Genomic DNA, 11,500 nt, shown 5'->3' with positions numbered 1-11,500 from the left:
AATTATTTTATAAAATTCAGAAAAAATTTGGGTGCTGGACCGCTGGTTATCAATTTAGCAAAGAAGTGACATTTTGATAAAAAAAAAATTTACAAAATTAAATTTATATGCTGAAGTAGTTTTATAAAGATTATTAAATTTATTCTATAATAAAAGTAACGTATTATGTTAAAATACATGGATTGAAAATTCATATAAATTCATTTCATTTTATTATTATAATCAATAATAATATTCTAATAATATTTTATTCAACTTCTCTATGAATTCAAATAAAATATATAAATTCTTTATATATAAAATTTATGTGTATATCTAATAAGTGAAATGAGTGTATTTGTAATGCAAATGGATTGGGAGAGGTAGGAACAAGGTACATGGCTTGTCGGCTACCTTTGATAAAGATGGGTGTCATATGATATCCCCCAAGATAATAGAAGTGGTTGCTTCCTCTATTTTTATTCATTTTGTTTCTATGTTTCTTACTAACATGTGATAGGCAACGCTTGTGGACCCAATCACCCTACCCATCTAAATTGTACACAATAATATTACCTAACCTTTTCAAGTTTTTGGTTGATATTTGAGATTCCAGTCAACATTAACATGAAATGAAAAAAACAAAAAGCATTCGAATCCAATTACATCGAATAACCTAAATGATTGTGGAAATTGACTTGTTTATTAATAAAATCGATATGAACGTTTAATCATAATCTTATATTTCATGTGGGGTATTTTATCAAATTCATGAGTTGTGTAAGAAATTGCTATCTCTTATTAGGGTGCTCCATCCGCAAACAATAGATGTGTGGGCGGATGCCCGCACACATCTCGCCACTAGGGGATGGGGCTCGGGATTTACCCCGTCACCCGACCTAGTATATGTTTATATATATGTAACTCATTTTTTAATAAAACAAACGTCGTTTTACATTAAGTTTAGTTTAAAAGTTAAACACTGTCTCGTGGTCTCTATCTATGTCGGTCTCAACTCTCTTTTTCCATGTTTCGCCATTTGCTAGTTGTCGTCCGTTGTTGTCTCATGTTGTCACCTTGACATCCCAGCATTAGGTATCTCTTGCTCTCTCTCTCTTTCTACTTGATTTTTGTTTTGGACTTTTTTTGGTTGGTTGTCAGCGATGGTTTGGGTGGTGGGGAGTTTTGGGAGGGGCGGGCAGATAACCTTGGGGGCCAATCCACCCCCTAGCATGCTAATGGCCTTGGCGGCCAATCCGCCCCTAGCATGAGGATTGGGGCAATTGCCCACGGAGGGTGGAGTCAAGCATCGGGGTCCCAACTCTCCTGGCCCCCATCCCATGCGGGGGGAGAAGGGGTGGAGCTGGCGGCCCCCATCCAGGAGGTGCCGGTAGCATCCTTAATTTTTATATTATTTTTAAATTTCACAACACTTTTTTAAAAGTTATTTTCCAATAGTTAGTTCTATAGAATCAATTCCAAATTTCATAACAGTCTGGACCATCACCAGCTAGATTTGCTAATTCCACATGGCAAGAAGCCATGATTTAGATATTATAATAACCATTTTTTAATTTTAATGGGTGATCAAAAACAGCTGTTTAATATATAGCGTTGAGTTAGATAAAAGTGTTAGCTATATACAATATATTATAGGCAAATAGCTTTCATTCAGTAGGAATATTGTATTATATAAATATAAACCCTTTAATCCATATTGTCTATACATACATACAAATAAATGCCACACTGACACTGTACTGCTTGGTTGTCAGGAATTTATTACTAACTCATTATGCACTCTCATCTTCGCTTTAATTAGTTGCCAAATGCAGATTCAGGTGCTTAATTGGAAAAGTATTGATTTTACTTCAAATACTTGCTAAACAGTATTTATCGTTAAGAACACATCACTCATAACCCAATATGGAAAGAAATATTTTGGTAAAATTTGTTGGAATTAAGATTATCTTACTACTCAATTTTAATGTTAATGTATTTAGATACGAAAGAGATAGACACGGAAAATAAATTTTAAAACTCAAATGGAAAAGGAGTTACTCTTATTATTCGTATGTAGATAAGAATATGTAAACTATTCGTATGCAAATTGAGTAATTTTATATATAATTAAGAAGTACATAAATATTATGTAATCGTTTTAAAAAAGAATGAGATTTATTATTAATTTTTTTTTATGAATCTCATATTTTATTTATTTTTTTAAAAATAATTATGCTGTAATTACATAATTTATAATTATAAATAAAATTACCTAAAAGGTAGTAATTATTGAACTTTCCTATTCTCAATTCCCTTACCTTCCTTATATGAGGAAAGTCCTGTCCTTATATGGTTGCAGGCTTATATACCTAACCTAGTCGGTCACTGCATTAACATCAACGTGGACAACGCGGGCAAGCAAAGACTACCCTACTGGTTTCCAGCATATTTTTTTGGCTTTAATTCAGAAAATGGGTGGTGGGGTATTTCAAAAAATATTGAAATAATTTATGTTATATATCATATTTCATTCCGTTCCAGTTTTATATATATATATATATATATGAAAAAAATAATGTTAAATATAGTTATTGATTGTGCAAATACTACACATTCATTTTAAAAAGAAAAATATTATTTACAGTCGTAGAGTTCGCAAGTGACGTATACTCTTTTTGAAAAATAGTGAGTAAATATAGAACTCATATAAAAAAATTAATTTTTTAATAGTAGACCTTACTTTTTTTACAATGAGCGTACAATGCTCGTACAACTCATGACTATATATAACATTTTACTTTTTTTAAAAAGAATGCGCGGCGTTTACGCACTCTATGACTGTAAATATTATTTTTCTTTGTCAATGATGGATCTCATATTTTTTTTTTAAAATGAATATATATGACTTGCACATCTTAAAATTGTATCTATCGTTATGTTATATATATATATATATATATATATATATATTATGTTCACGCAATATTATCTATTAATCATTATGTATAATGTATAATACGAAGATGATGAGTAAAATTTTTCAATCATTATATCAGTACTTATAATAATGTTCAATAAATTTCATTCATTATAAATAGGGATTCTCCTATGGCCATCAAAAAAAAAAAAAGTGGGGGAGGGGGAGATTTTAAAAGGGTCAGAAAAATAAGTCTCCTCTGTTGTAATGATCACCCACCACCACAAGCTTTGCCGACACATGAGTTGGGGACTCATTACCTAATCATAGTCATATAGTCTTGACAGGGAAGATTGCTCCAGCACTACTTAAAACAGAGAATAAAAGTATTCTCTAAGATATTAGAGATATGACTAAAGCACTGTAATGATTTTCTTTTACCAAAGTTAATGAAAGATAAAGCAAGAAGCTTAGCTTCCTAATCACACTTATTACTAAGCAGAGCAGTCTATTGGAAAATTTCTATACTTAACAATACTCCAATAATTTTTAATTGACAATGATCCAATAACTTGTCCCAAATTAATTAGTATTAAGCTTAAATGATCTTGGGATACGTATATGTATATGTATATGTATGTGCTTGTATATATATGTATATGTATATGCATACGTATTTGAGTTTTAGACACTTTTCATTAGTTGAAACATAGATTGGAATATGATTTTTTCCATTTCACTTTAAATGGCTAATTTCCGTTTCGAAAGTTTGATAATTTCACTAATCAATTTCAGAAATCAATAATCAAAATACGCTAAATTGATAATATTCATTTGTCTTGACAATATTGCTCCCAATAAATTCAGTACTATTGATGGTGAATTTTCTCCATGGAAACGAGTACACAATGTTATTATTTTTTTTAGGAGAAAATGTCATCATTCATTTATTTGAAAAACTTATATTCATGACTGAATACATTCTGAAATATCTCCATATCAAATATGATATAATAAACCAAAGTAATGCATTTAGATATCCATGTACTAGTACATTATTTCCTTTTGTGACTGGTCTGTTTTCATTACTGATGATACTTTTTACAGATAAGCGTCCAGGAGACAGCACTCTTTGTCTAAACAGAGACTCAATCTTACCATTAATAGAAAGAGATGACTCAACATTTACAATCAAACTTCCGAAAGACGAACTCTTTTTTTATTTTAATTAACAATAAGGAAACAAAAAATGAAAACAATAAGATAGATACGAAAAAAGGACAGATTACAATTTAGACTAACTCCAGTAGATTTCAGAATCTGTGATGGCCTGTGAACGTAACACACTTGTCTCCTTTTAGTCACAAAGGTCATATCTAAAAGATCTGGTGATGGCGAGTTTGGTAATTTGGCATGTATATTGAGAAGAACTGTCGGAAGGGGTGGCACGTGAGGACCACGCGCAAATGTGGGTTGTGCGTAAGAACTACGAGTTGTGATTTTTGCAAAACCACCACTTTCCTCCAAACAATTTTTTATTTGTGAACCTGCTTATACCGCGCGTGTCTCTCAGGAGTTACCGAAAAGCTGTAGATATGTCATTTTCAGCCTTGAATGAAATAAAATAAAACTAAGAAAAAATAAATATTGATAAACAAGATGGGTGAATGGAGGAATGAGGAAATGAGAGAGAACGAAAATCAAATTTGAAGCTCTTATTTTTTACGAGAAGAGAAAGAGAGAGAGAGGAGGGAAAGAGGCACTAGGATTTTTTACACAATGTTATTATTTAATACAATGTAAATGTGAGTATAATTATATATTTATATAGTCAATAATAATAATAAAGCAAGTGAAGCACGATATATAGTCAAAAAAGAAAAGATTAGGGAAAATCAACAATGAGCCGACTTCAGTATTGCACGCGGAAAATTATTGGGCCGAGAGGTGGTAAATTTTTCCGATTCATTTTTTTTTTATTTAGTGATAAAAAAATGTTTTTTAAGAATATTAAAACTTTTTTAAAATATTTTAAAATATAAAAAATATATATATGAAAAAAAAAATATCAAATTTCCTTGATGAAAGGATCTCTCATCGTACACCTTCTATAAAGCACGATCCTATTGAACGTAGCCTATGAAGCTTGGGTTCGTTTTGCTAAGGCCGCAGACCTAGTTGTCCCTTTGCTAGGGTTGAGGAATTACAATTCAATCTTAAAACCTTTTGATATATTATTGCACCTTCGAGAGGTTTTCTTTCCTCAATCAATGCATCTTAAGGTGGAGGTTTGAGAGTCAACTTCAACTCATCCACATGTGCAATACTTTCAACTTTGTGGGGGTCACAAGTTAATATTTGTTAAAAAAACAAACATATAAAGATTTCAAATGTCGTATATATACTACAAGAAATAAAGTTTTTCGAGAGAAATAAAAAATATTTGCTAAAAATTGAATTTTCATCACAAATATTTTTTTGTAAAGAGAAAAATCGTAGCACACTCTTTGAAAAAATCGTAGTTAAAAGTTATTAATAACGATAAAAGCACACCGTTGCAAAATGTACCACATTTAGTGATGATACTTTCGTCTTTTGTCATAGAAAGGATCTCGGATTTGGTCTCCAAAAATCCCCATTAAATCAAAATCATCCCAAAAATTAACGTAATTGTGACGGTTATCACTAATATTAGACAATTTGTGTCGCCGCGAATATAAACATTCTAGTGACCAAAGTAATTGTCACTAATAGAAAACTATTTGTGAAGAAATTTTGTTGTTGCAAAGTTAACTTCTGCCTTCAAAATCTATTTATCACAAATAATACCATAACAATGAGTCTAGCCTAAGTAACAAGTTAAATTTGTCAGTATTGTCTACCATTGGCAACGATTAATTCTCATCACCACGTACCATGATTTAAAATCAGCAACAAATATTTATCATCATAAATGGTGATGTGCTTTTAGAATTAATGAAAAATATATTTCATAACGTATGATTGCATAGTTTTTCATTATACCAAATAATAATCAATATTGAAAAAAAAAAACTTAAACAAATTCTAGTAATAATGCAAGATGCATAAAACAAAAGTTATTACTTAAATCTACCATTATTCATAAACGCTCAAATAAAGTTTGTTCTTTGCAAACTAAAAAAGAAATGTAAAATAGAATGTCTTTTTAGGACTCTATGAGAATCTAATTGTACTATAATTTCTGAGAGGCGACAATCATATTCACTTTATCATCTACCATATTCACCAATTGTTTCCATTTCTCCTTGTAAACCTTCATCTTATTCTTGTATTTCTCTACTTGTTGAGTGAGTTGGATGACTTTGGACAAATGCGAAGATCATGATGAAATAGGCACACCATAATCTTTCAATCCTTTGGCATATCCAGGTTTATGTCCCAAAACCTTATTGAAAATATATTATATAGTCTACGATGATCCGGTAGCATTTCTCTTACTCAATAAATCTTTCATCTTACACTACAAAAGCAAGAGCAAGTCTTTCTTAGAAAAATAAATTTGTATATTGGATAAGCGCATATTGAAAATTCTAAGGTCGGCATATTGAAAATTCTTATTGGGCCTAAATTATAATTAATGGGACATATTGGATAAGCGCATGAACAATAAATTATTAAGGTTGATTAGGAGTTTTAATTAGACTCAATAACTAGGTTAAATCTCATTTATTATTTATTAAATGAGTTAGACTCCCTTTATAATTCAAATAGCGGCCATTATAAGTTTATTTCAATTTAAAACCATCACTAATTGAAGTGCCCTACACATCTCAGTCACTACCAATCCTATATTGAATGAACTACTAAATCATGTTTTAAATTCAAACTATCTTCTTAGATGATTACGTCAAAGTGTTCAACATATTAGTGTCACTACATGTATTAACCGAGTTCAACTCAAATTGATTGTCACCCTCTCCCAAATCTCTCTATAAATATCTTCATTTCACATATTATTTGGAAAAAAAAAAACATAAACCTCCCAGTTCAGCACCATGATCGATTTTGTATCGAAACTTTTATGAAGCAACAGTACAAGGTAAGTAACTTGATTATAAATTAGGATTAACATACTGTTAATGCCCCAAAACGGTGCAGCTCGGAAGGGAAGAAAGATCCATTCCCAGACGCGCTGAGCTGGGTTGGGCCTCAATTAGTGACATGTGGAGCCCCCGCGATGATTCGGTGCGGCTGTACTGTGTCGGTATGTACATCCATGGAGGTGAACAGTATTTAAATGTAAAAAAAAAATAAGAAAGACACAGTGGTTCGATATTAGGCCTATGTCCATAAGAGTTTGGGGAGTGGAGATTCCACTATAATATGCTGTTTACAATCTCTCATAACATTTCATTTCTCACTGTATAATGGGAGTTGGAGATTTACTTACTGGAGAAGATGTTATCTCTGGAGCTCTTTGTCTAGAGGCTGAAGAAGCAATCCCCCCAAAAGAAAAGAAATCCCCAAAACCTTAGGCAACAGTCCCTTTTATCTAACCCTCTTCATGCGTGCGCCGATAGTGGTGAGGGATGTTAGCTTTATGTATTTGACCGTCTCTCCCTTTCCTACTTTCTCCTGACACCCTCACCCCTTGTCCCTTCTTGTCCTTTCTCCCTCTCTCTCTTTTTGTCTTCTAGTGATGACTCCCTTGATGGGCTGAACCTTGAAAATAAATTTGGGCCTGGTTTATTTTACCCCTCACACATACCTTAGATAGTTATATATATTATTATTAAAACCAATTCTTTCGAAGCTAGTATTTACGTACCACACATGTCATGATATTTACAAGCATGTCATTCATCATATTTCATTCCGCATATTATAGTTATGTATGTATTATAAATTCATGCATTTCACGTTGCACAAGACACGTAAGCTTTCATAAGATCAAGTGTAAGATAATCTCATAACAGTTAATCAAATGGTCATTCAGATGCATAGCCTCAATGTAGTTTTAGGGTGGGCGTGCAAGCCAAAGACTCAAGTGTAGTCCATCATAGTATGCTAAAGTATTGTACAGTTGGCTTCCTTTGTTGCAGCAATGGAAGTTAGTGCACAACCTTGCACACATGGTTAAGTGTGTTGGCCAACCAGATAAGTCAAATCAGTCAAATAAATCAGATCATTCAGTTAATTCAGATAAATCAATCATGCATAACTTAAGGATTAGTATGATCAGTCGTGATTTTAAGTTCCCAACATGAAATATTTTATGGAAAATCTTATATTAAGTATATTTACGTTATGATGGATTTCTTACTGAGTCATGGACTCATTTTTATTTGTTTTTATGTGTTCAAACCTCCCCAAGTCAAGATAATTATGACGATAGAGCTACAAGATGAGACTTAGTCCAAGGAGGCGTGATAATGATCTCGATCATGTACAAATATTTTAAGTTATGATTTTTATGGCACGGGTTTTGATATTTTAATAAATGCTTCCGCGCACTCTCTTTTATGATGTCAGTATTTTAATAAAATATTATTTTATTTATAGAATCTTAGTACCTGACGCTTCCTTTAAAATGAAAGACATTATTTTTAAGTCAAAATTCAGTAGTAACACTTCGGCTCCTGATAATTTTTAAAAGTGACTTTATTATTAACCATGGAGAATGGGATGCTACAGTTGGTATCAGAGCTCAGGCCGAAGATTTTGTAGACTTTTCAAAAGAAAAAAACTTTTTACAAGGAAAAATGAATTTTGAAAATTGAAAATGAAAAAAAACATATCTAGGCGAAGGTCTCCTCAAAGCATATCCAAGCCTATTTTTAACTTTTAATATTTATTGTACTAATAAAAATTAAGAATGATAAATTTAAAATATATGTATGTCAAATTACACCTACTACGTGTAAAAGTTTTAGCGCATAAGGTAAGGAAGTTTCTAAATATGAGGTAAGGAACCTTTGGTTTTAAGATTGATAATGCATCTTGTTCACAAGGAAATAATCTTATATTTTGTAGAGTTTTATTTGAAGAAATTAGGGATGAATTTAGTGGGTTTTGAAGTTATGACATAAATTTATGTATGGTATATGGTATTTCATGATGATTGTCGGTACTTTTATGTTCTATAGGTATCGTTATTCTATCACCAAATATAAGTTGTAAGATTTAGGATCCGAACTTTGGAGAATCTTAGGTTACGATTTATTGAAGTTATTATTTTACGTTGTGAATTTTGTTATTATTATTTCATGTGCAAAGTTGTATTTCTATTGAGATCGTTAGTTACTAATGTATGTGGAGTTAAGATAATTGTTGGGTGAATTTATTATTAGGCTTTCAAATCAATCACATTGTAAAGGTTGATATTTGTTTACGCTTGAATTGAATTTGAAGTGTATGTTGGTTGACACGTAGTGTGCTAACGTATACACCTAAAAGATTAGTGAGGCATCGGACCAAAATATGAGACGATCGATTTTTTTTTTTTTTGAAAATTAGGTTTGACTAAATGATTGAGGAGTAAAGAGACATGAAAAACATGTAGCGGATAAGTATGTAAGTTATTTGAGATCTAACAAATTTCGAGGGCGGAATTGTTATAAGGAGGGGAGTTTGTAATGATCTGGCCAAATAATTTTAAGGTCAGAATATTGAAAAATCTTATTGGGCCTAAATTATAATTAATGGGCCATATTGGATAAGCATATGAGCGATAAATTATTGAGGTTGATTATGAGTTTTAATTAGACTCAATAACTAGATTAAATCTCATTTATTATTTATTGAATGAGTTAGACTCATTTTACAATATAAATAGCGGCCATTAGAAGTTTATTTCAACTGAAAATCATCACTGATGAAGTCCCTATACAATCTCAGTCATTGTCAATCTTATACTAGATCATGTTTTTAAATGCAAACTCTCGTTTTAGATGATTACGACCGAGTGTTCGCCGTAATTAGTGTCACTACATGTATTAATTGAGTCCAACTCAAACTGGTTGTCACCCTCTCCCAAATCTCTCTATAAATATCTCCATTTTGTGTGTTATTTGGAAAAAAACTATAAACCTCCTAGTTCAGCACCATGATCAATTTTGTGTCGAAAATTTTATGAAGCAACACTACAAGGTAAGTGACTTGATCATAAATTAGGATTAACATATATTAGCTAGTTATGTATATTATTATTAAAGCCAGTTCTTTTAAACTAGTATTATAACTATTATTATTAAATCAGTCATGCATAGGATAAGCATCAATATAATCAGTCATTATTTTAAGTTCTCAGCATGAAATATTTTATGAAAAATCTTATGTTAAGTATGTTTACGTTATGATGAGTTTCTTACTGAGTCATGAATTCATTTTAGTTTATTTTTATGTTTTTAAACCATCCAGGTCATGATAATTATGACGATAGAGCTGCAAGACAAGACTTAGTCCAGGGAGGCATGACAATGGCCTAGATCATGTTCAGAGATTTTAAGTTATGATTTTTATGGCATGGACTTTGAGAAATTTTAATAAATGCTTCAGTACACTCTTTTTTATGATCTCAGTATTTTAATAAAAAAATTATTTTATTTATAGAATCTTAGTACCTGGCGCTTCTTTTAGAATAAAAAAAAATATTTTTAAGTCAAAGTTTAGTAATAGCACTCCGGCTCTTGAAAATTTTTAAAAGTGACTTTATTATTAATCGTGAGGAGTGAGATGTTACATTATATATATGCATTGTGCTTGTCCAAGTCCAACGTATAACCCAAGTAAAATAAAGTCAATTAACAAAATAAAATATCAAAAAAGAAAAGAACCAACGATAAGTATGGTACCAAAGTTGAAATCTAAACTTTATTTATTTATTTATTGTTGCATAGCATAGTTTACAACCATACTTAAAATAAGTGAACAAGAGGTCTAATCTTAGATTTTCAATACATTTTTGAAAAATAATCACAATAATTAATAATGCAAGAACAATCTAATGACATTGTGCCATAAAACACCAAATCTAAAAATTACTAATAAACAACAATCTACAAACCAAACTCTCGCACATAAAAAACAACTTTGCATAGAACATTAAATTACCTATATCAGGTCATCTATAGACTCTAATAAGCAAATAACACAAGATGCCATATCCTAACTCTAACTCAAAATTGAACTCTATATAATATCTTAGATAATGACAATGAATAAAAATATGAGATTCCTCACACCAATAAAAGAAAAAAAAAAAAAAACTAGAAACATTGCGTCTCCATGCTAGAGGAGTAATGAAAACATCAAGACTCAATTTGAAGTAAAACCTTTGGCTAGAAAAAAAAATACAATATTACTTATATAATATTCTTTTGCATAGGAATGGTGAAAGAGCTATCTTTCGAGTGTGCGAGTTTACAAAAATCAATTAAAGTAGTATCTTCCCCACGTTTCAAAAGACTAAACAAGATTAAAAAAACTCACTTATTTTTAAAAATCACGATGTATTAATTACAATTCAAAAAATATATTTTCTTCAAGAAGTTGGGCTAATGATAGACCCATCACATACGTGTATATATATATATATATATATATATATATATATGCAAC

The sequence above is a fragment of the Juglans regia genome, chromosome 7 (assembly GCF_001411555.2).
Source record: "Juglans regia cultivar Chandler chromosome 7, Walnut 2.0, whole genome shotgun sequence".
Classification (NCBI taxonomy): domain Eukaryota; kingdom Viridiplantae; phylum Streptophyta; class Magnoliopsida; order Fagales; family Juglandaceae; genus Juglans; species Juglans regia.
This window is presented reverse-complemented; position numbering follows the sequence as displayed.